Source organism: Taudactylus pleione, unplaced genomic scaffold, assembly GCF_031769625.1.
Source record: "Taudactylus pleione unplaced genomic scaffold, aTauple2 ptg000070l, whole genome shotgun sequence".
Lineage (NCBI taxonomy): Eukaryota > Metazoa > Chordata > Amphibia > Anura > Myobatrachidae > Taudactylus > Taudactylus pleione.
In genome coordinates this window covers 2,400,991-2,425,108 of record NW_028284472.1, presented here as the reverse complement: position 1 = coordinate 2,425,108, position 24,118 = coordinate 2,400,991, and the positions used below count along the sequence as shown (strand labels likewise).

At 37.2% G+C, this 24,118-nt stretch overlaps 17 non-coding genes across 17 annotated transcripts; all 17 read left to right on the top strand.

The window, feature by feature from the left end:
- Positions 1 to 806: 806 nt before the first annotated feature.
- On the top strand, positions 807 to 878 carry TRNAA-CGC (transfer RNA alanine (anticodon CGC)). The gene has a single exon. It is a non-coding gene; the product is annotated as a tRNA-Ala (tRNA).
- Positions 879 to 2,652: 1,774 nt separating this feature from the next.
- TRNAA-CGC (transfer RNA alanine (anticodon CGC)) lies at positions 2,653 to 2,724 on the top strand. Its single transcript has one exon. It is a non-coding gene; the product is annotated as a tRNA-Ala (tRNA).
- Positions 2,725 to 4,498: 1,774 nt separating this feature from the next.
- TRNAA-CGC (transfer RNA alanine (anticodon CGC)) lies at positions 4,499 to 4,570 on the top strand. Its single transcript has one exon. It is a non-coding gene; the product is annotated as a tRNA-Ala (tRNA).
- A 1,774-nt stretch (positions 4,571 to 6,344) lies between these two features.
- On the top strand, positions 6,345 to 6,416 carry TRNAA-CGC (transfer RNA alanine (anticodon CGC)). Its single transcript has one exon. It is a non-coding gene; the product is annotated as a tRNA-Ala (tRNA).
- Positions 6,417 to 7,267: 851 nt separating this feature from the next.
- Positions 7,268 to 7,339, top strand: TRNAA-UGC (transfer RNA alanine (anticodon UGC)). Its single transcript has one exon. It is a non-coding gene; the product is annotated as a tRNA-Ala (tRNA).
- Positions 7,340 to 8,190: 851 nt separating this feature from the next.
- TRNAA-CGC (transfer RNA alanine (anticodon CGC)) lies at positions 8,191 to 8,262 on the top strand. Its single transcript has one exon. It is a non-coding gene; the product is annotated as a tRNA-Ala (tRNA).
- An 852-nt stretch (positions 8,263 to 9,114) lies between these two features.
- TRNAA-CGC (transfer RNA alanine (anticodon CGC)) lies at positions 9,115 to 9,186 on the top strand. Its single transcript has one exon. It is a non-coding gene; the product is annotated as a tRNA-Ala (tRNA).
- Positions 9,187 to 11,392: 2,206 nt separating this feature from the next.
- TRNAA-CGC (transfer RNA alanine (anticodon CGC)) lies at positions 11,393 to 11,464 on the top strand. Its single transcript has one exon. It is a non-coding gene; the product is annotated as a tRNA-Ala (tRNA).
- Positions 11,465 to 12,315: 851 nt separating this feature from the next.
- TRNAA-CGC (transfer RNA alanine (anticodon CGC)) lies at positions 12,316 to 12,387 on the top strand. The gene has a single exon. It is a non-coding gene; the product is annotated as a tRNA-Ala (tRNA).
- A 2,696-nt stretch (positions 12,388 to 15,083) lies between these two features.
- On the top strand, positions 15,084 to 15,155 carry TRNAA-CGC (transfer RNA alanine (anticodon CGC)). Its single transcript has one exon. It is a non-coding gene; the product is annotated as a tRNA-Ala (tRNA).
- Positions 15,156 to 17,851: 2,696 nt separating this feature from the next.
- On the top strand, positions 17,852 to 17,923 carry TRNAA-CGC (transfer RNA alanine (anticodon CGC)). Its single transcript has one exon. It is a non-coding gene; the product is annotated as a tRNA-Ala (tRNA).
- Positions 17,924 to 18,774: 851 nt separating this feature from the next.
- On the top strand, positions 18,775 to 18,846 carry TRNAA-UGC (transfer RNA alanine (anticodon UGC)). The gene has a single exon. It is a non-coding gene; the product is annotated as a tRNA-Ala (tRNA).
- An 851-nt stretch (positions 18,847 to 19,697) lies between these two features.
- Positions 19,698 to 19,769, top strand: TRNAA-CGC (transfer RNA alanine (anticodon CGC)). The gene has a single exon. It is a non-coding gene; the product is annotated as a tRNA-Ala (tRNA).
- Positions 19,770 to 20,621: 852 nt separating this feature from the next.
- On the top strand, positions 20,622 to 20,693 carry TRNAV-CAC (transfer RNA valine (anticodon CAC)). Its single transcript has one exon. It is a non-coding gene; the product is annotated as a tRNA-Val (tRNA).
- Positions 20,694 to 21,544: 851 nt separating this feature from the next.
- On the top strand, positions 21,545 to 21,616 carry TRNAA-CGC (transfer RNA alanine (anticodon CGC)). The gene has a single exon. It is a non-coding gene; the product is annotated as a tRNA-Ala (tRNA).
- A 1,285-nt stretch (positions 21,617 to 22,901) lies between these two features.
- Positions 22,902 to 22,973, top strand: TRNAA-CGC (transfer RNA alanine (anticodon CGC)). The gene has a single exon. It is a non-coding gene; the product is annotated as a tRNA-Ala (tRNA).
- An 851-nt stretch (positions 22,974 to 23,824) lies between these two features.
- TRNAA-CGC (transfer RNA alanine (anticodon CGC)) lies at positions 23,825 to 23,896 on the top strand. Its single transcript has one exon. It is a non-coding gene; the product is annotated as a tRNA-Ala (tRNA).
- The last annotated feature ends 222 nt before the right edge of the window (positions 23,897 to 24,118 follow it).

The window sequence follows — 24,118 nt, the reverse complement described above, 5'->3', positions numbered from 1 at the left end:
GAGCCAAAGTTAACAAGCAAACCAATAAAAGTACTCTACAGCAATAGTCAAAGTTGAATACAAATCATAAAAAATCAATCAAATATGATTATATTCATCATCTTCTTCATTCCATTTTTCAAAGTTAAGTTCCCATTGAATGCCTATTGCCATTCTCCTACACTGAGGGAAAACATATTGTAAGTAGGAAATATATTTTTTATTCTCAGTGGGAACTGAAGGCGACTACCTGAGCAAAGTTTAATAAAAGAGTGAGACAAATAATATAGCAGAACTAAATGATTAAGATTGAGAGATAAGTTCAACCACTTTATGAACAAAAAGAGGATGGACATGGGCTTGGAGGGCAAGCACTTAATAAAATTTCAAAGCATGGAATGATGACAACATATGAAGTCTACATAGATTGTCTTGTGAAGCCTTTTCTAGCAATGCCCAAGAGGCAGTCTTAGCATGCATTCTTTGTGCCCTTCTGCTAAGTTCTGACACTGGTGACCAAACAGAATGTAAGACAGCCCTCTAGTTAGCAAAACTTGATCAATATCCACACCATTCATTAGTAAAAGTAGGGGATTCTGACGATAAACCAGTCTCTGATGGAGAACTTTAAGAGCATTCCAGTGTTTGGAATGGGCATCTACTTGCATTCTCATCAGCCATGAAAACCATAAAGTCCTTGCAGTCAAGCATGGTATAATGGTTATGCTTCCATCCTCTAATATATCCCTAATAACACTGAAAAGTAGTAAATCTCTAGTGAAATGTAAAGCTGCAATCACTTGTGCATAAGAAAAGAGCAGCTTATAGGGGATGTAGCTCAGTGGTAGACCACATGCTTCGCATGTATGAGGCCCCGGGTTCAATCCCCGGCATCTCTAAGTTTTACAAAATACAGGTTTTTTACCATATGTAAACTCTCTAGTAGAGCCAAAGTTAACAAGCAAACCAATAAAAGTACTCTACAGCAATAGTCAAAGTTGAATACAAATCATAAAAAATCAATCAAATATGATTATATTCATCATCTTCTTCATTCCATTTTTCAAAGTTAAGTTCCCATTGAATGCCTATTGCCATTCTCCTACACTGAGGGAAAACTTATGGTAAGTTGGAAATAGATTTTTTATTCTCAGTGGGAACTGAAGGCGACTACCTGAGCAAAGTTTAATAAAAGAGCGAGACAAATAATATAGCAAAACTAATTGATTAAGATTAAGAGACAAGTTCAAACACTTTGTGAACAAAAAGAGGATGGACAAGGGCTTGGAGGGCAAGCACTTAATGAAATTTCAAAGCATGGAATGATGACAACATATGAAGTCTACATAGATTGTCTGTTGAAGCATTTTCTAGCAATGCCCAAGAGGCAGTCTTAGCATGCATCCTTTGTGCCCTTCTGCTAAGTTCTGACACTGATGACCAAACAGAATGTAAGACAGCCCTCTAGTTAGCAAAACTTGATCAATATCCACACCATTCATTAGTAAAAGTAGGGGATTCTGATGATAAACCAGTCTCTGATGGAGAACTTTAAGAGCATTCCAGTGTTTGGAATGGGCATCTACTTGCATTCTCATCAGCCATGAAAACCATAAAGTCCTTGCAGTCGAGCATGGTATAATGGTTATGCTTCCATCCTCTAAGATATCCCTAATAACACTGAAAAGTAGTAAATCTCTAGTGAAATGTAAAGCTGCAATCACTTTTGCATCAGAAAATAGCCGCTCATAGGGGATGTAGCTCAGTGGTAGAGTGCATGCTTCGCATGTATGATTCCCCGGTTCAATCCCCGGTATCTCTAAGTTTTACAAAATACAGCTTTTTACCATATGTAAACTCTCTAGTAGAGCCAAAGAAAACAAGCAAACCAATAAAAGTACTCTACAGCAATAGTCAAAGTTGAATACAAATCATAAAAAATCAATCAAATATGATTATATTCATCATTTTCTTCATTCCATTTTTCAAAGTTAAGTTCCCATTGAATGCTTATTGCCATTCTCCTACACTGAGGGAAAACATATGGTAAGTAGGAAATAGATTTTTTATTTACAGTGGGAACTGAGGGCGACTACCTGAGCAAAGTTTAATAAAAGAGCGAGACAAATAATATAGCAGAACTAAATGATTAAGATTGAGAGACAAGTTCAACCACTTTATGAACAAAAAGAGGATGGACATGGGCTTGGAGGGCAAGCACTTAATGAAATTTCAAAGCATGGAATGATGACAACATCTGAAGTCTACATAGATTGTCTTGTGAAGCATTTTCTAGCAATGCCCAAGAGGCAGTCTTAGCATGCTTCCTTTGTGCCCTTCTGCTAAGTTCTGACACTGATGACCAAACAGAATGTAAGACAGCCCTCTAGTTAGCAAAACTTGATCAATATCCACACCATTCATTAGTAAAAGTAGGGGATTCTGATGATAAACCAGTCTCTGATGGAGAACTTTAAGAGCATTCCAGTGTTTGGAATGGGCATCTACTTGCATTCTCATCAGCAATGAAAACCATAAAGTCCTTGCAGTCAAGCATGGTATAATGGTTATGCTTCCATCCTCTAAGATATCCCTAATAACACTGAAAAGTAGTAAATCTCTAGTGAAATGTAAAGCTGCAATCACTTGTGCATAAAAAAATAGCAGCTCATAGGGGATGTAGCTCAGTGGTAGAGCGCATGCTTCGCATGAATGAGGCCCCGGATTCAATCCCCGGCATCTCCAAGTTTTACAAAATACAGCTTTTTACCATATGTAAACTCTCTAGTAGAGCCAAAGAAAACAAGCAAACCAATAAAAGTACTCTACAGCAATAGTCAAAGTTGAATAAAAATCATAAAAAATCAATCAAATATGATTATATTCATCATTTTCTTCATTCCAGTTTTCAAGGTTAAGTTCCTATTGAATGCCTATTGCCATTCTCCTACACTGAGGGAAAACTTATGGTAAGTAGGAAATAGATTTTTTATTTTCAGTGGGAACTGAAGGCGACTACCTGAGCAAAGTTTAATAAAAGAGCGAGACAAATAATATAGCAAAACTAATTGTTTAAGATTGAAAGACAAGTTCAAACACTTTGTGAACAAAAAGACTATGGACATGGGCTTGGAGGGCAAGCAATTAATGAAATTTCAAAGCATGGAATGATGACAACATATGAAGTCTACATAGATTGTCTTGTGAAGCATTTTCTGGCAATGCCCAAGTGGCAGTCTTAGCATGCATCCTTTGTGCCCTTCTGCTAAGTTCTGACACAAATGACCAAACAGAATGTAAGACAGCCCTCTAGTTAGCAAAACTTGATCAATATCCACACCATTCATTAGTAAAAGTTGGGGATTCTGATGATAAACCAGTCTCTGATGGAGAACTTTAAGAGCATTCCAGTGTTTGGAAAGGGCATCTACTTGCATTCTCATCAGCCATGAAAACCATAAAGTCCTTGCAGTCAAGCATGGTATAATGGTTATGCTTCCATCCTCTAATATATCCCTAATAACACTGAAAAGTAGTAAATCTCTAGTGAAATGTAAAGCTGCAATCACTTGTGCATAAGAAAATAGCAGCTTATAGGGGATGTAGCTCAGTGGTAGAGCGCATGCTTTGCATGTATGAGGCCCCGGGGTTAATCCCCAGCATCTCTTTGTTTTACAAAATACAGCTTTTTACCATATGTAAACTCTCTAGTAGAGCCAAAGTTAACAAGCAAACCAATAAAAGTACTCTACAGCAATAGTCAAAGTTGAATACAAATCATAAAAAATCAATCAAATATGATTATATTCATCATCTTCTTCATTCCATTTTTCAAAGTTAAGTTCCCATTGAATGCCTATTGCCATTCTCCTACACTGAGGGAAAACATATTGTAAGTAGGAAATATATTTTTTATTCTCAGTGGGAACTGAAGGCGACTACCTGAGCAAAGTTTAATAAAAGAGTGAGACAAATAATATAGCAGAACTAAATGATTAAGATTGAGAGATAAGTTCAACCACTTTATGAACAAAAAGAGGATGGACATGGGCTTGGAGGGCAAGCACTTAATAAAATTTCAAAGCATGGAATGATGACAACATATGAAGTCTACATAGATTGTCTTGTGAAGCCTTTTCTAGCAATGCCCAAGAGGCAGTCTTAGCATGCATTCTTTGTGCCCTTCTGCTAAGTTCTGACACTGGTGACCAAACAGAATGTAAGACAGCCCTCTAGTTAGCAAAACTTGATCAATATCCACACCATTCATTAGTAAAAGTAGGGGATTCTGACGATAAACCAGTCTCTGATGGAGAACTTTAAGAGCATTCCAGTGTTTGGAATGGGCATCTACTTGCATTCTCATCAGCCATGAAAACCATAAAGTCCTTGCAGTCAAGCATGGTATAATGGTTATGCTTCCATCCTCTAATATATCCCTAATAACACTGAAAAGTAGTAAATCTCTAGTGAAATGTAAAGCTGCAATCACTTGTGCATAAGAAAAGAGCAGCTTATAGGGGATGTAGCTCAGTGGTAGACCACATGCTTCGCATGTATGAGGCCCCGGGTTCAATCCCCGGCATCTCTAAGTTTTACAAAATACAGGTTTTTTACCATATGTAAACTCTCTAGTAGAGCCAAAGTTAACAAGCAAACCAATAAAAGTACTCTACAGCAATAGTCAAAGTTGAATACAAATCATAAAAAATCAATCAAATATGATTATATTCATCATCTTCTTCATTCCATTTTTCAAAGTTAAGTTCCCATTGAATGCCTATTGCCATTCTCCTACACTGAGGGAAAACTTATGGTAAGTTGGAAATAGATTTTTTATTCTCAGTGGGAACTGAAGGCGACTACCTGAGCAAAGTTTAATAAAAGAGCGAGACAAATAATATAGCAAAACTAATTGATTAAGATTAAGAGACAAGTTCAAACACTTTGTGAACAAAAAGAGGATGGACAAGGGCTTGGAGGGCAAGCACTTAATGAAATTTCAAAGCATGGAATGATGACAACATATGAAGTCTACATAGATTGTCTGTTGAAGCATTTTCTAGCAATGCCCAAGAGGCAGTCTTAGCATGCATCCTTTGTGCCCTTCTGCTAAGTTCTGACACTGATGACCAAACAGAATGTAAGACAGCCCTCTAGTTAGCAAAACTTGATCAATATCCACACCATTCATTAGTAAAAGTAGGGGATTCTGATGATAAACCAGTCTCTGATGGAGAACTTTAAGAGCATTCCAGTGTTTGGAATGGGCATCTACTTGCATTCTCATCAGCCATGAAAACCATAAAGTCCTTGCAGTCGAGCATGGTATAATGGTTATGCTTCCATCCTCTAAGATATCCCTAATAACACTGAAAAGTAGTAAATCTCTAGTGAAATGTAAAGCTGCAATCACTTTTGCATCAGAAAATAGCCGCTCATAGGGGATGTAGCTCAGTGGTAGAGTGCATGCTTCGCATGTATGATTCCCCGGTTCAATCCCCGGTATCTCTAAGTTTTACAAAATACAGCTTTTTACCATATGTAAACTCTCTAGTAGAGCCAAAGAAAACAAGCAAACCAATAAAAGTACTCTACAGCAATAGTCAAAGTTGAATACAAATCATAAAAAATCAATCAAATATGATTATATTCATCATTTTCTTCATTCCATTTTTCAAAGTTAAGTTCCCATTGAATGCTTATTGCCATTCTCCTACACTGAGGGAAAACATATGGTAAGTAGGAAATAGATTTTTTATTTACAGTGGGAACTGAAGGCGACTACCTGAGCAAAGTTTAATAAAAGAGCGAGACAAATAATATAGCAGAACTAAATGATTAAGATTGAGAGACAAGTTCAACCACTTTATGAACAAAAAGAGGATGGACATGGGCTTGGAGGGCAAGCACTTAATGAAATTTCAAAGCATGGAATGATGACAACATCTGAAGTCTACATAGATTGTCTTGTGAAGCATTTTCTAGCAATGCCCAAGAGGCAGTCTTAGCATGCTTCCTTTGTGCCCTTCTGCTAAGTTCTGACACTGATGACCAAACAGAATGTAAGACAGCCCTCTAGTTAGCAAAACTTGATCAATATCCACACCATTCATTAGTAAAAGTAGGGGATTCTGATGATAAACCAGTCTCTGATGGAGAACTTTAAGAGCATTCCAGTGTTTGGAATGGGCATCTACTTGCATTCTCATCAGCAATGAAAACCATAAAGTCCTTGCAGTCAAGCATGGTATAATGGTTATGCTTCCATCCTCTAAGATATCCCTAATAACACTGAAAAGTAGTAAATCTCTAGTGAAATGTAAAGCTGCAATCACTTGTGCATAAAAAAATAGCAGCTCATAGGGGATGTAGCTCAGTGGTAGAGCGCATGCTTCGCATGAATGAGGCCCCGGATTTAATCCCCGGCATCTCCAAGTTTTACAAAATACAGCTTTTTACCATATGTAAACTCTCTAGTAGAGCCAAAGAAAACAAGCAAACCAATAAAAGTACTCTACAGCAATAGTCAAAGTTGAATAAAAATCATAAAAAATCAATCAAATATGATTATATTCATCATTTTCTTCATTCCAGTTTTCAAGGTTAAGTTCCTATTGAATGCCTATTGCCATTCTCCTACACTGAGGGAAAACTTATGGTAAGTAGGAAATAGATTTTTTATTTTCAGTGGGAACTGAAGGCGACTACCTGAGCAAAGTTTAATAAAAGAGCGAGACAAATAATATAGCAAAACTAATTGTTTAAGATTGAAAGACAAGTTCAAACACTTTGTGAACAAAAAGACTATGGACATGGGCTTGGAGGGCAAGCAATTAATGAAATTTCAAAGCATGGAATGATGACAACATATGAAGTCTACATAGATTGTCTTGTGAAGCATTTTCTGGCAATGCCCAAGTGGCAGTCTTAGCATGCATCCTTTGTGCCCTTCTGCTAAGTTCTGACACAAATGACCAAACAGAATGTAAGACAGCCCTCTAGTTAGCAAAACTTGATCAATATCCACACCATTCATTAGTAAAATTTGGGGATTCTGATGATAAACCAGTCTCTGATGGAGAACTTTAAGAGCATTCCAGTGTTTGGAAAGGGCATCTACTTGCATTCTCATCAGCCATGAAAACCATAAAGTCCTTGCAGTCAAGCATGGTATAATGGTTATGCTTCCATCCTCTAATATATCCCTAATAACACTGAAAAGTAGTAAATCTCTAGTGAAATGTAAAGCTGCAATCACTTGTGCATAAGAAAATAGCAGCTTATAGGGGATGTAGCTCAGTGGTAGAGCGCATGCTTTGCATGTATGAGGCCCCGGGGTTAATCCCCGGCATCTCTTTGTTTTACAAAATACAGCTTTTTACCATATGTAAACTCTCTAGTAGAGCCAAAGTTAACAAGCAAACCAATAAAAGTACTCTACAGCAATAGTCAAAGTTGAATACAAATCATAAAAAATCAATCAAATATGATTATATTCATCATCTTCTTCATTCCATTTTTCAAAGTTAAGTTCCCATTGAATGCCTATTGCCATTCTCCTACACTGAGGGAAAACATATTGTAAGTAGGAAATATATTTTTTATTCTCAGTGGGAACTGAAGGCGACTACCTGAGCAAAGTTTAATAAAAGAGTGAGACAAATAATATAGCAGAACTAAATGATTAAGATTGAGAGATAAGTTCAACCACTTTATGAACAAAAAGAGGATGGACATGGGCTTGGAGGGCAAGCACTTAATAAAATTTCAAAGCATGGAATGATGACAACATATGAAGTCTACATAGATTGTCTTGTGAAGCCTTTTCTAGCAATGCCCAAGAGGCAGTCTTAGCATGCATTCTTTGTGCCCTTCTGCTAAGTTCTGACACTGGTGACCAAACAGAATGTAAGACAGCCCTCTAGTTAGCAAAACTTGATCAATATCCACACCATTCATTAGTAAAAGTAGGGGATTCTGACGATAAACCAGTCTCTGATGGAGAACTTTAAGAGCATTCCAGTGTTTGGAATGGGCATCTACTTGCATTCTCATCAGCCATGAAAACCATAAAGTCCTTGCAGTCAAGCATGGTATAATGGTTATGCTTCCATCCTCTAATATATCCCTAATAACACTGAAAAGTAGTAAATCTCTAGTGAAATGTAAAGCTGCAATCACTTGTGCATAAGAAAAGAGCAGCTTATAGGGGATGTAGCTCAGTGGTAGACCACATGCTTCGCATGTATGAGGCCCCGGGTTCAATCCCCGGCATCTCTAAGTTTTACAAAATACAGGTTTTTTACCATATGTAAACTCTCTAGTAGAGCCAAAGTTAACAAGCAAACCAATAAAAGTACTCTACAGCAATAGTCAAAGTTGAATACAAATCATAAAAAATCAATCAAATATGATTATATTCATCATCTTCTTCATTCCATTTTTCAAAGTTAAGTTCCCATTGAATGCCTATTGCCATTCTCCTACACTGAGGGAAAACTTATGGTAAGTTGGAAATAGATTTTTTATTCTCAGTGGGAACTGAAGGCGACTACCTGAGCAAAGTTTAATAAAAGAGCGAGACAAATAATATAGCAGAACTAAATGATTAAGATTGAGAGACAAGTTCAACCACTTTATGAACAAAAAGAGGATGGACATGGGCTTGGAGGGCAAGCACTTAATGAAATTTCAAAGCATGGAATGATGACAACATATGAAGTCTACATAGATTGTCTTGTGAAGCATTTTCTAGCAATGCCCAAGAGGCAGTCTTAGCATGCATCCTTTGTGCCCTTCTGCTAAGTTCTGACACAAATGACCAAACAGAATGTAAGACAGCCCTCTAGTTAGCAAAACTTGATCAATATTCACACCATTCATTAGTAAAAGTAGGGGATTCTGATGATAAACCAGTCTCTGATGGAGAACTTTAAGAGCATTCCAATGTTTGGAATGGGCTTCTACTTGCATTCTCATCACCCATGAAAACCATAAAGTCCTTGCAGTCAAGCATGGTTTAATGGTTATGCTTCCATCCTCTAAGATATCCCTAATCACACTGAAAAGTAGTAAATCTCTAGTGAAATGTAAAGCTGCAATCACTTGTGCATAAAAATATAGCAGCTCATAGGGGATGTAGCTCAGTGGTAGAGCGCTTGCTTCGCATGTAAGAGGCCCCGGGTTCAATCCCTGCCATCTCCAAGTTTTACAAAATACAGCTTTTTACCATATGTAAACTCTCTAGTAGAGCCAAAGAAAACAAGCAAACCAATAAAAGTACTCTACAGCAATAGTCAAAGTTGAATACAAATCATAAAAAATCAATCAAATATGATTATATTCATCATCTTCTTCATTCCATTTTTCAAAGTTAAGTTCCCATTGAATGCTTATTGCCATTCTCCTACACTGAGGGAAAACATATGGTAAGTAGGAAATAGATATTTTATTTTCAGTGGGAACTGAAGGCGACTACCCGAGCAAAGTTTAATAAAAGAGCGAGACAAATAATATAGCAAAACTAATTGATTAAGATTAAGAGACAAGTTCAAACACTTTGTGAACAAAAAGGATGGACAAGGGCTTGGAGGGCAAGCACTTAATGACATTTCAAAGCATGGAATGATGACAACATATGAACTCTACATAGATTGTCTGTTGAAGCATTAGCTAGCAATGCCCAAGAGGCTGTCATAGCATGCATCCTTTGTGCCCTTTTGCCAAGTTCTGACACTGATGACCAAACAGAATGTAAGACAGCCCTCTATTTAGCAAAACTTGATCAATATCCACACCATTCATTAGCAAAAATAAGGGATTCTGATGATAAACCAGTCTCTTATGGAGAACTTTAAGAGCAATCCAATGTTCGGAATGGGCATCTACTTGCATTCTCATCAGCCATGAAAACCATAAAGTCCTTGCAGTCAAGCATGGTTTAATGGTTATGCTTCCATCCTCTAATATATCCCTAATAACACTGAAAAGTAGTAAATCTCTAGTGAAATGTAAAGCTGCAATCACTTGTGCATTAGAAAATAGCAGCTCATAGGGAATGTAGCTCAATTGTAGAGCGCATGCTTCGCATGTATGAGGCCCCGGTTTCAATCCCCGGCAACTCCAAGTTTTACAAAATACAGCTTTTTACCATATGTAAACTCTCTAGTAGAGCCAATGATAACAAGCAAGCCAATAAAAGTACTCTACAGCAATAGTCAAAGTTGAACACAAATCATAAAAAATTAATCAAATATGATTATATTCATCATCTTCTTCATTCCATTTTTCAAAGTTAAGTTCCCATTGAATGCCTATTGCCATTCTCCTACACTGTGGGAAAACATATGGTAAGTAGGAAATAGATTTTTTATTTTCAGTGTGAACTGAAAGCAAAGTTTAATAAAAGAGCGAGACAAATAATATAGCAGAACTAAATGATTAAGATTGAGAGACAAGTTCAACCACTTTATGAACAAAACGAGGATGGACATGGGCTTGGAGGGCAAGCACTTAATGAAATTTCAAAGCAGGGAATGATGACAACATCTGAAGTCTACATAGATTGTCTTGTGAAGCATTTTCTAGCAATGCCCAAGAGGCAGTCTTAGCATGCATCCTTTGCGCCCTTCTGCTAAGTTCTGACAAAGATGACCAAACAGAATGTAAGACAGCCCTCTAGTTAGCAAAACTTGATCAATATCCACACCTTCATTCCAGTTTTCAAGGTTAAGTTCCTATTGAATGCCTATTGCCATTCTCCTACACTGATGGAAAACTTATGGTAAGTAGGAAATAGATTTTTTATTTTCAGTGGGAACTGAAGGCGACTACCTGAGCAAAGTTTAATAAAAGAGCGAGACAAATAATATAGCAAAACTAATTGTTTAAGATTGAAAGACAAGTTCAAACACTTTGTGAACAAAAAGACTATGGACATGGGCTTGGAGGGCAAGCAATTAATGAAATTTCAAAGCATGGAATGATGACAACATATGAAGTCTACATAGATTGTCTTGTGAAGCATTTTCTAGCAATGCCCAAGAGGCAGTCTTAGCATGCATCCTTTGTGCCCTTCTGCTAAGTTCTGACACAAATGACCAAACAGAATGTAAGACAGCCCTCTAGTTAGCAAAACTTGATCAATATCCACACCATTCATTAGTAAAAGTAGGGGATTCTGATGATAAACCAGTCTCTGATGGAGAACTTTAAGAGCATTCCAATGTTTGGAATGGGCTTCTACTTGCATTCTCATCACCCATGAAAACCATAAAGTCCTTGCAGTCAAGCATGGTTTAATGGTTATGCTTCCATCCTCTAAGATATCCCTAATGACACTGAAAAGTAGTAAATCTCTAGTGAAATGTAAAGCTGCAATCACTTGTGCATAAAAATATAGCAGCTCATAGGGGATGTAGCTCAGTGGTAGAGCGCTTGCTTCGCATGTAAGAGGCCCCTGGTTCAATCCCTGCCATCTCCAAGTTTTACAAAATACAGCTTTTTACCATATGTAAACTCTCTAGTAGAGCCAAAGAAAACAAGCAAACCAATAAAAGTACTCTACAGCAATAGTCAAAGTTGAATACAAATCATAAAAAATCAATCAAATATGATTATATTCATCATCTTCTTCATTTCATTTTTCAAAGTTAAGTTCCCATTGAATGCTTATTGCCATTCTTCTACACTGAGGGAAAACATATGGTAAGTAGGAAATAGATATTTTATTTTCAGTGGGAACTGAAGGCGACTACCCGAGCAAAGTTTAATAAAAGAGCGAGACAAATAATATAGCAAAACTAATTGATTTAGATTAAGAGACAAGTTCAAACACTTTGTGAACAAAAAGAGGATGGACAAGGGCTTGGAGGGCAAGCACTTAATGACATTTCAAAGCATGGAATGATGACAACATATGAACTCTACATAGATTGTCTGTTGAAGCATTAGCTAGCAATGCCCAAGAGGCTGTCATAGCATGCATCCTTTGTGCCCTTTTGCCAAGTTCTGACACTGATGACCAAACAGAATGTAAGACAGCCCTCTATTTAGCAAAACTTGATCAATATCCACACCATTCATTAGCAAAAGTAAGGGATTCTGATGATAAACCAGTCTCTTATGGAGAACTTTAAGAGCAATCCAATGTTCGGAATGGGCATCTACTTGCATTCTCATCAGCCATGAAAACCATAAAGTCCATGTAGTCAAGCATGGTATAATGGTTATGCTTCCATCCTCTAAGATATCCCTAATAACACTGAAAAGTAGTAAATCTCTAGTGAAATGTAAAGCTGCAATCACTTGTGCATAAGAAAATAGTAGCTCGTAGGGGATGTAGCTCAATTGTAGAGCGCATGCTTCGCATGTATGAGGCCCCGGGTTCAATCCCCGGCAACTCCAAGTTTTACAAAATACAGCTTTTTACCATATGTAAACTCTCTAGTAGAGCCAATGATAACAAGCAAACCAATAAAAGTACTCTACAGCAATAGTCAAAGTTGAATACAAATCATAAAAAATCAATCAAATATGATTATATTCATCATCTTCTTCATTACATTTTTCAAAGTTAAGTTCCCATTGAATGCTTATTGCCATTCTCCTACACTGAGGGAAAACATATGGTAAGTAGGAAATAGATTTTTTATTTTCAGTGGGAACTGAAGGCGACTACCCGAGCAAAGTTTAATAAAAGAGCGAGACAAATAATATAGCAAAACTAATTGATTAAGATTAAGAGACAAGTTCAAACACTTTGTGAACAAAAAGAGGATGGACAAGGGCTTGGAGGGCAAGCACTTAATGAAATTTCAAAGCATGGAATGATGACAACATATGAAGTCTACATAGATTGTCTGTTGAAGCATTTTCTAGCAATGCCCAAGAGGCAGTCTTAGCATGCATCCTTTGTGCCCTTCTGCTAAGTTCTGACACTGATGACCAAACAGAATGTAAGACAGCCCTCTAGTTAGCAAAACTTGATCAATATCCACACCATTCATTAGTAAAAGTAGGGGATTCTGATGATAAACCAGTCTCTGATGGAGAACTTTAAGAGCATTCCAGTGTTTGGAATGGGCATCTACTTGCATTCTCATCAGCCATGAAAACCATAAAGTCCTTGCAGTCGAGCATGGTATAATGGTTATGCTTCCATCCTCTAAGATATCCCTAATAACACTGAAAAGTAGTAAATCTCTAGTGAAATGTAAAGCTGCAATCACTTTTGCATCAGAAAATAGCCGCTCATAGGGGATGTAGCTCAGTGGTAGAGTGCATGCTTCGCATGTATGAGGCCCCGGTTCAATCCCCGGTATCTCTAAGTTTTACAAAATACAGCTTTTTACCATATGTAAACTCTCTAGTAGAGCCAAAGTTAACAAGCAAACCAATAAAAGTACTCTACAGCAATAGTCAAAGTTGAATACAAATCATAAATAATCAATCAAATATGATTATATTCATCATCTTCTTCATTCCATTTTTCAAAGTTAAGTTCCCATCGAATGCCTTTTGCCATTCTCCTACACTGAGGGAAAACATATGGTAAGTAGGAAATAGATTTTTTATTTTCAGTGGGAACTGAAGGCGACTACCCGAGCAAAGTTTAATAAAAGAGCGAGACAAATAATATAGCAAAACTAATTGATTAAGATTAAGAGACAAGTTCAAACACTTTGTGAACAAAAAGAGGATGGACATGGGCTTGGAGGGCAAGCACTTAATGAAATTTCAAAGCATGGAATGATGACAGCATTTCAACTCTACATAGATTGTCTGGTGAAGCATTAGCTAGCAATGCCCAAGAGGCTGTCATAGCATGCATCCTTTGTGCCCTTTTGCTAAGTTCTGACACAGATAACCAAACAGAATGTAAGACAGCCCTCTATTTAGCAAAACTTGATCAATATCCACATCATTCATTAGTAAAAGTAGGGGATTCTGATGATAAACCAGTCTCTTATGGAGAACTTTAAGAGCAATCCAATGTTCGGAATGGGCATCTACTTGCATTCTCATCAGCCATGAAAACCATAAAGTCCTTGCAGTCAAGCATGGTATAATGGTTATGCTTCCATCCTCTAAGATATCCTTAATCACACTGAAAAGTAGTAAAACTCTAGTGAAATGTAAAGCTGCAATCACTTGTGCATAAAAATATAGCAGCTCATAGTGGATGTAGCGCAGTGGTGGAGTGCATGCTTCGCATGTATGAGGCCCCGATTTCAATCCCTGCCGTCTCCAAGTTTTACAAAATACAGCTTTTTACCATATGTAAACTCTCTAGTAGAGCCAAAGAAAACAAGCAAACCAATAAAAGTACTCTACAGCAATAGTCAAAGTTGAATACAAATCATAAAAAATCAATCAAATATGATTATATTCATCATTTTCTTCATTCCATTTTTCAAAGTTAAGTTCCCATTGAATGCTTATTGCCATTCTCCTACACTGAGGGAAAACATATGGTAAGTAGGAAATAGATTTTTTATTTACAGAGGGAACTGAAGGCGACTACCTGAGCAAAGTTTAATAAAAGAGCGAGACAAATAATATAGCAGAACTAAATGATTAAGATTGAGAGACAAGTTCAACCACTTTATGAACAAAAAGAGGATGGACATGGGCTTGGAGGGCAAGCACTTAATGAAATTTCAAAGCATGGAATGATGACAACATCTGAAGTCTACATAGATTGTCTTGTGAAGCATTTTCTAGCAATGCCCAAGAGGCAGTCTTAGCATGCTTCCTTTGTGCCCTTCTGCTAAGTTCTGACACTGATGACCAAACAGAATGTAAGACAGCCCTCTAGTTAGCAAAACTTGATCAATATCCACACCATTCATTAGTAAAAGTAGGGGATTCTGATGATAAACCAGTCTCTGATGGAGAACTTTAAGAGCATTCCAGTGTTTGGAATGGGCATCTACTTGCATTCTCATCAGCAATGAAAACCATAAAGTCCTTGCAGTCAAGCATGGTATAATGGTTATGCTTCCATCCTCTAAGATATCCCTAATAACACTGAAAAGTAGTAAATCTCTAGTGAAATGTAAAGCTGCAATCACTTGTGCATAAAAAAATAGCAGCTCATAGGGGATGTAGCTCAGTGGTAGAGTGCATGCTTCGCATGAATGAGGCCCCGGATTCAATCCCCGGCATCTCCAAGTTTTACAAAATACAGCTTTATACCATATGTAAACTCTCTAGTAGAGCCAAAGAAAACAAGCAAACCAATAAAAGTACTCTACAGCAATAGTCAAAGTTGAATAAAAATCTTAAAAAATCAATCAAATATGATTATATTCATCATTTTCTTCATTCCAGTTTTCAAGGTTAAGTTCCTATTGAATGCCTATTGCCATTCTCCTACACTGAGGGAAAACTTATGGTAAGTAGGAAATAGATTTTTTATTTTCAGTGGGAACTGAAGGCGACTACCTGAGCAAAGTTTAATAAAAGAGCGAGACAAATAATATAGCAAAACTAATTGTTTAAGATTGAAAGACAAGTTCAAACACTTTGTGAACAAAAAGACTATGGACATGGGCTTGGAGGGCAAGCAATTAATGAAATTTCAAAGCATGGAATGATGACAACATATGAAGTCTACATAGATTGTCTGTTGAAGCATTTTCTAGCAATGCCCAAGAGGCAGTCTTAGCATGCATCCTTTGTGCCCTTCTGCTAAGTTCTGACACTGATGACCAAACAGAATGTAAGACAGCCCTCTAGTTAGCAAAACTTGATCAATATCCACACCATTCATTAGTAAAAGTAGGGGATTCTGATGATAAACCAGTCTCTGATGGAGAACTTTAAGAGCATTCCAGTGTTTGGAATGGGCATCTACTTGCATTCTCATCAGCCATGAAAACCATAAAGTCCTTGCAGTCGAGCATGGTATAATGGTTATGCTTCCATCCTCTAAGATATCCCTAATAACACTGAAAAGTAGTAAATCTCTAGTGAAATGTAAAGCTGCAATCACTTTTGCATCAGAAAACAGCCGCTCATAGGGGATGTAGCTCAGTGGTAGAGTGCATGCTTCGCATGTATGAGGCCCCGGTTCAATCCCCGGTATCTCTAAGTTTTACAAAATACAGCTTTTTACCATATGTAAACTCTCTAGTAGAGCCAAAGTTAACAAGCAAACCAATAAAAGTACTCTACAGCAATAGTCAAAGTTGAATACAAATCATAAATAATCAATCAAATATGATTATATTCATCATCTTCTTCATTCCATTTTTCAAAGTTAAGTTCCCATCGAATGCCTTTTGCCATTCTCCTACACTGAGGGAAAACATATGGTAAGTAGGAAATAGATTTTTTATTTTCAGTGGGAACTGAAGGCGACTACCCGAGCAAAGTTTAATAAAAGAGCGAGACAAATAATATAGCAAAACTAATTGATTAAGATTAAGAGACAAGTTCAAACACTTTGTGAACAAAAAGAGGATGGACATGGGCTTGGAGGGCATGCACTTAATGAAATTTCAAAGCATGGAATGATGACAGCATTTCAACTCTACATAGATTGTCTGGTGAAGCATTAGCTAGCAATGCCCAAGAGGCTGTCATAGCATGCATCCTTTGTGCCCTTTTGCTAAGTTCTGACACAGATAACCAAACAGAATGTAAGACAGCCCTCTATTTAGCAAAACTTGATCAATATCCACATCATTCATTAGTAAAAGTAGGGGATTCTGATGATAAACCAGTCTCTTATGGAGAACTTTAAGAGCAATCCAATGTTCGGAATGGGCATCTACTTGCATTCTCATCAGCCATGAAAACCATAAAGTCCTTGCAGTCAAGCATGGTATAATGGTTATGCTTCCATCCTCTAAGATATCCTTAATCACACTGAAAAGTAGTAAAACTCTAGTGAAATGTAAAGCTGCAATCACTTGTGCATAAAAATATAGCAGCTCATAGTGGATGTAGCGCAGTGGTGGAGTGCATGCTTCGCATGTATGAGGCCCCGATTTCAATCCCCGCCGTCTCCAAGTTTTACAAAATACAGCTTTTTACCATATGTAAACTCTCTAGTAGAGCCAAAGAAAACAAGCAAACCAATAAAAGTACTCTACAGCAATAGTCAAAGTTGAATACAAATCATAAAAAATCAATCAAATATGATTATATTCATCATTTTCTTCATTCCATTTTTCAAAGTTAAGTTCCCATTGAATGCTTATTGCCATTCTCCTACACTGAGGGAAAACATATGGTAAGTAGGAAATAGATTTTTTATTTACAGAGGGAACTGAAGGCGACTACCTGAGCAAAGTTTAATAAAAGAGCGAGACAAATAATATAGCAGAACTAAATGATTAAGATTGAGAGACAAGTTCAACCACTTTATGAACAAAAAGAGGATGGACATGGGCTTGGAGGGCAAGCACTTAATGAAATTTCAAAGCATGGAATGATGACAACATCTGAAGTCTACATAGATTGTCTTGTGAAGCATTTTCTAGCAATGCCCAAGAGGCAGTCTTAGCATGCTTCCTTTGTGCCCTTCTGCTAAGTTCTGACACTGATGACCAAACAGAATGTAAGACAGCCCTCTAGTTAGCAAAACTTGATCAATATCCACACCATTCATTAGTAAAAGTAGGGGATTCTGATGATAAACCAGTCTCTGATGGAGAACTTTAAGAGCATTCCAGTGTTTGGAATGGGCATCTACTTGCATTCTCATCAGCAATGAAAACCATAAAGTCCTTGCAGTCAAGCATGGTATAATGGTTATGCTTCCATCCTCTAAGATATCCCTAATAACACTGAAAAGTAGTAAATCTCTAGTGAAATGTAAAGCTGCAATCACTTGTGCATAAAAAAATAGCAGCTCATAGGGGATGTAGCTCAGTGGTAGAGTGCATGCTTCGCATGAATGAGGCCCCGGATTCAATCCCCGGCATCTCCAAGTTTTACAAAATACAGCTTTATACCATATGTAAACTCTCTAGTAGAGCCAAAGAAAACAAGCAAACCAATAAAAGTACTCTACAGCAATAGTCAAAGTTGAATAAAAATCTTAAAAAATCAATCAAATATGATTATATTCATCATTTTCTTCATTCCAGTTTTCAAGGTTAAGTTCCTATTGAATGCCTATTGCCATTCTCCTACACTGAGGGAAAACTTATGGTAAGTAGGAAATAGATTTTTTATTTTCAGTGGGAACTGAAGGCGACTACCTGAGCAAAGTTTAATAAAAGAGCGAGACAAATAATATAGCAAAACTAATTGTTTAAGATTGAAAGACAAGTTCAAACACTTTGTGAACAAAAAGACTATGGACATGGGCTTGGAGGGCAAGCAATTAATGAAATTTCAAAGCATGGAATGATGACAACATATGAAGTCTACATAGATTGTCTTGTGAAGCATTTTCTGGCAATGCCCAAGTGGCAGTCTTAGCATGCATCCTTTGTGCCCTTCTGCTAAGTTCTGACACAAATGACCAAACAGAATGTAAGACAGCCCTCTAGTTAGCAAAACTTGATCAATATCCACACCATTCATTAGTAAAAGTTGGGGATTCTGATGATAAACCAGTCTCTGATGGAGAACTTTAAGAGCATTCCAGTGTTTGGAAAGGGCATCTACTTGCATTCTCATCAGCCATGAAAACCATAAAGTCCTTGCAGTCAAGCATGGTATAATGGTTATGCTTCCATCCTCTAATATATCCCTAATAACACTGAAAAGTAGTAAATCTCTAGTGAAATGTAAAGCTGCAATCACTTGTGCATAAGAAAATAGCAGCTTATAGGGGATGTAGCTCAGTGGTAGAGCGCATGCTTTGCATGTATGAGGCCCCGGGGTTAATCCCCGGCATCTCTTTGTTTTACAAAATACAGCTTTTTACCATATGTAAACTCTCTAGTAGAGCCAAAGTTAACAAGCAAACCAATAAAAGTACTCTACAGCAATAGTCAAAGTTGAATACAAATCATAAAAAATCAATCAAATATGATTATATTCATCATCTTCTTCATTCCATTTTTCAAAGTTAAGTTCCCATTGAATGCCTATTGCCATTCTCCTACACTGAGGGAAAACATATTGTAAGTAGGAAATAGATTTTTTATTCTCAGTGGGAACTGAAGGCGACTACCTGAGCAAAGTTTAATAAAAGAGTGAGACAAATAATATAGCAGAACTAAATGATTAAGATTGAGAGATAAGTTCAACCACTTTATGAACAAAAAGAGGATGGACATGGGCTTGGAGGGCAAGCACTTAATAAAATTTCAAAGCATGGAATGATGACAACATATGAAGTCTACATAGATTGTCTTGTGAAGCCTTTTCTAGCAATGCCCAAGAGGCAGTCTTAGCATGCATTCTTTGTGCCCTTCTGCTAAGTTCTGACACTGGTGACCAAACAGAATGTAAGACAGCCCTCTAGTTAGCAAAACTTGATCAATATCCACACCATTCATTAGTAAAAGTAGGGGATTCTGACGATAAACCAGTCTCTGATGGAGAACTTTAAGAGCATTCCAGTGTTTGGAATGGGCATCTACTTGCATTCTCATCAGCCATGAAAACCATAAAGTCCTTGCAGTCAAGCATGGTATAATGGTTATGCTTCCATCCTCTAATATATCCCTAATAACACTGAAAAGTAGTAAATCTCTAGTGAAATGTAAAGCTGCAATCACTTGTGCATAAGAAAAGAGCAGCTTATAGGGGATGTAGCTCAGTGGTAGACCACATGCTTCGCATGTATGAGGCCCCGGGTTCAATCCCCGGCATCTCTAAGTTTTACAAAATACAGGTTTTTTACCATATGTAAACTCTCTAGTAGAGCCAAAGTTAACAAGCAAACCAATAAAAGTACTCTACAGCAATAGTCAAAGTTGAATACAAATCATAAAAAATCAATCAAATATGATTATATTCATCATCTTCTTCATTCCATTTTTCAAAGTTAAGTTCCCATTGAATGCCTATTGCCATTCTCCTACACTGAGGGAAAACTTATGGTAAGTTGGAAATAGATTTTTTATTCTCAGTGGGAACTGAAGGCGACTACCTGAGCAAAGTTTAATAAAAGAGCGAGACAAATAATATAGCAGAACTAAATGATTAAGATTGAGAGACAAGTTCAACCACTTTATGAACAAAAAGAGGATGGACATGGGCTTGGAGGGCAAGCACTTAATGAAATTTCAAAGCATGGAATGATGACAACATATGAAGTCTACATAGATTGTCTTGTGAAGCATTTTCTAGCAATGACCAAGAGGCAGTCTTAGCATGCATCCTTTGTGCCCTTCTGCTAAGTTCTGACACAAATGACCAAACAGAATGTAAGACAGCCCTCTAGTTAGCAAAACTTGATCAATATTCACACCATTCATTAGTAAAAGTAGGGGATTCTGATGATAAACCAGTCTCTGATGGAGAACTTTAAGAGCATTCCAATGTTTGGAATGGGCTTCTACTTGCATTCTCATCACCCATGAAAACCATAAAGTCCTTGCAGTCAAGCATGGTTTAATGGTTATGCTTCCATCCTCTAAGATATCCCTAATCACACTGAAAAGTAGTAAATCTCTAGTGAAATGTAAAGCTGCAATCACTTGTGCATAAAAATATAGCAGCTCATAGGGGATGTAGCTCAGTGGTAGAGCGCTTGCTTCACATGTAAGAGGCCCCGGGTTCAATCCCTGCCATCTCCAAGTTTTACAAAATACAGCTTTTTACCATATGTAAACTCTCTAGTAGAGCCAAAGAAAACAAGCAAACCAATAAAAGTACTCTACAGCAATAGTCAAAGTTGAATACAAATCATAAAAAATCAATCAAATATGATTATATTCATCATCTTCTTCATTCCATTTTTCAAAGTTAAGTTCCCATTGAATGCTTATTGCCATTCTCCTACACTGAGAGAAAACATATGGTAAGTAGGAAATAGATATTTTATTTTCAGTGGGAACTGAAGGCGACTACCCGAGCAAAGTTTAATAAAAGAGCGAGACAAATAATATAGCAAAACTAATTGATTAAGATTAAGAGACAAGTTCAAACACTTTGTGAACAAAAAGAGGATGGACAAGGGCTTGGAGGGCAAGCACTTAATGACATTTCAAAGCATGGAATGATGACAACATATGAACTCTACATAGATTGTCTGTTGAAGCATTAGCTAGCAATGCCCAAGAGGCTGTCATAGCATGCATCCTTTGTGCCCTTTTGCCAAGTTCTGACACTGATGACCAAACAGAATGTAAGACAGCCCTCTATTTAGCAAAACTTGATCAATATCCACACCATTCATTAGCAAAAATAAGGGATTCTGATGATAAACCAGTCTCTTATGGAGAACTTTAAGAGCAATCCAATGTTCGGAATGGGCATCTACTTGCATTCTCATCAGCCATGAAAACCATAAAGTCCTTGCAGTCAATCATGGTTTAATGGTTATGCTTCCATCCTCTAATATATCCCTAATAACACTGAAAAGTAGTAAATCTCTAGTGAAATGTAAAGCTGCAATCACTTGTGCATAAGAAAATAGCAGCTCATAGGGGATGTAGCTCAATTGTAGAGCGCATGCTTCGCATGTATGAGGCCCCGGGTTCAATCCCCGGCAACTCCAAGTTTTACAAAATACAGCTTTTTACCATATGTAAACTCTCTAGTAGAGCCAATGATAACAAGCAAGCCAATAAAAGTACTCTACAGCAATAGTCAAAGTTGAACACAAATCATAAAAAATTAATCAAATATGATTATATTCATCATCTTCTTCATTCCATTTTTCAAAGTTAAGTTCCCATTGAATGCCTATTGCCATTCTCCTACACTGTGGGAAAACATATGGTAAGTAGGTAATAGATTTTTTATTTTCAGTGTGAACTGAAAGCAAAGTTTAATAAAAGAGCGAGACAAATAATATAGCAGAACTAAATGATTAAGATTGAGAGACAAGTTCAACCACTTTATGAACAAAACGAGGATGGACATGGGCTTGGAGGGCAAGCACTTAATGAAATTTCAAAGCAGGGAATGATGACAACATCTGAAGTCTACATAGATTGTCTTGTGAAGCATTTTCTAGCAATGCCCAAGAGGCAGTCTTAGCATGCATCCTTTGCGCCCTTCTGCTAAGTTCTGACAAAGATGACCAAACAGAATGTAAGACAGCCCTCTAGTTAGCAAAACTTGATCAATATCCACACCTTCATTCCAGTTTTCAAGGTTAAGTTCCTATTGAACGCCTATTGCCATTCTCCTACACTGAGGGAAAACTTATGGTAAGTAGGAAATAGATTTTTTATTTTCAGTGGGAACTGAAGGCGACTACCTGAGCAAAGTTTAATAAAAGAGCGAGACAAATAATATAGCAAAACTAATTGTTTAAGATTGAAAGACAAGTTCAAACACTTTGTGAACAAAAAGACTATGGACATGGGCTTGGAGGGCAAGCAATTAATGAAATTTCAAAGCATGGAATGATGACAACATATGAAGTCTACATAGATTGTCTTGTGAAGCATTTTCTAGCAATGCCCAAGAGGCAGTCTTAGCATGCATCCTTTGTGCCCTTCTGCTAAGTTCTGACACAAATGACCAAACAGAATGTAAGACAGCCCTCTAGTTAGCAAAACTTGATCAATATCCACACCATTCATTAGTAAAAGTAGGGGATTCTGATGATAAACCAGTCTCTGATGGAGAACTTTAAGAGCATTCCAATGTTTGGAATGGGCTTCTACTTGCATTCTCATCACCCATGAAAACCATAAAGTCCTTGCAGTCAAGCATGGTTTAATGGTTATGCTTCCATCCTCTAAGATATCCCTAATGACACTGAAAAGTAGTAAATCTCTAGTGAAATGTAAAGCTGCAATCACTTGTGCATAAAAATATAGCAGCTCATAGGGGATGTAGCTCAGTGGTAGAGCGCTTGCTTCGCAGGTAAGAGGCCTCGGGTTCAATCCCTGCCATCTCCAAGTTTTACAAAATACAGCTTTTTACCATATGTAAACTCTCTAGTAGAGCCAAAGAAAACAAGCAAACCAATAAAAGTACTCTACAGCAATAGTCAAAGTTGAATACAAATCATAAAAAATCAATCAAATATGATTATATTCATCATCTTCTTCATTTCATTTTTCAAAGTTAAGTTCCCATTGAATGCTTATTGCCATTCTTCTACACTGAGGGAAAACATATGGTAAGTAGGAAATAGATATTTTATTTTCAGTGGGAACTGAAGGCGACTACCCGAGCAAAGTTTAATAAAAGAGCGAGACAAATAATATAGCAAAACTAATTGATTTAGATTAAGAGACAAGTTCAAACACTTTGTGAACAAAAAGAGGATGGACAAGGGCTTGGAGGGCAAGCACTTAATGACATTTCAAAGCATGGAATGATGACAACATATGAACTCTACATAGATTGTCTGTTGAAGCATTAGCTAGCAATGCCCAAGAGGCTGTCATAGCATGCATCCTTTGTGCCCTTTTGCCAAGTTCTGACACTGATGACCAAACAGAATGTAAGACAGCCCTCTATTTAGCAAAACTTGATCAATATCCACACCATTCATTAGCAAAAGTAAGGGATTCTGATGATAAACCAGTCTCTTATGGAGAACTTTAAGAGCAATCCAATGTTCGGAATGGGCATCTACTTGCATTCTCATCAGCCATGAAAACCATAAAGTCCTTGTAGTCAAGCATGGTATAATGGTTATGCTTCCATCCTCTAAGATATCCCTAATAACACTGAAAAGTAGTAAATCTCTAGTGAAATGTAAAGCTGCAATCACTTGTGCATAAGAAAATAGTAGCTCGTAGGGGATGTAGCTCAATTGTAGAGCGCATGCTTCGCATGTATGAGGCCCCGGGTTCAATCCCCGGCAACTCCAAGTTTTACAAAATACAGCTTTTTACCATATGTAAACTCTCTAGTAGAGCCAATGATAACAAGCAAACCAATAAAAGTACTCTACAGCAATAGTCAAAGTTGAATACAAATCATAAAAAATCAATCAAATATGATTATATTCATCATCTTCTTCATTCCATTTTTCAAAGTTAAGTTCCCATTGAATGCTTATTGCCATTCTTCTACACTGAGGGAAAACATA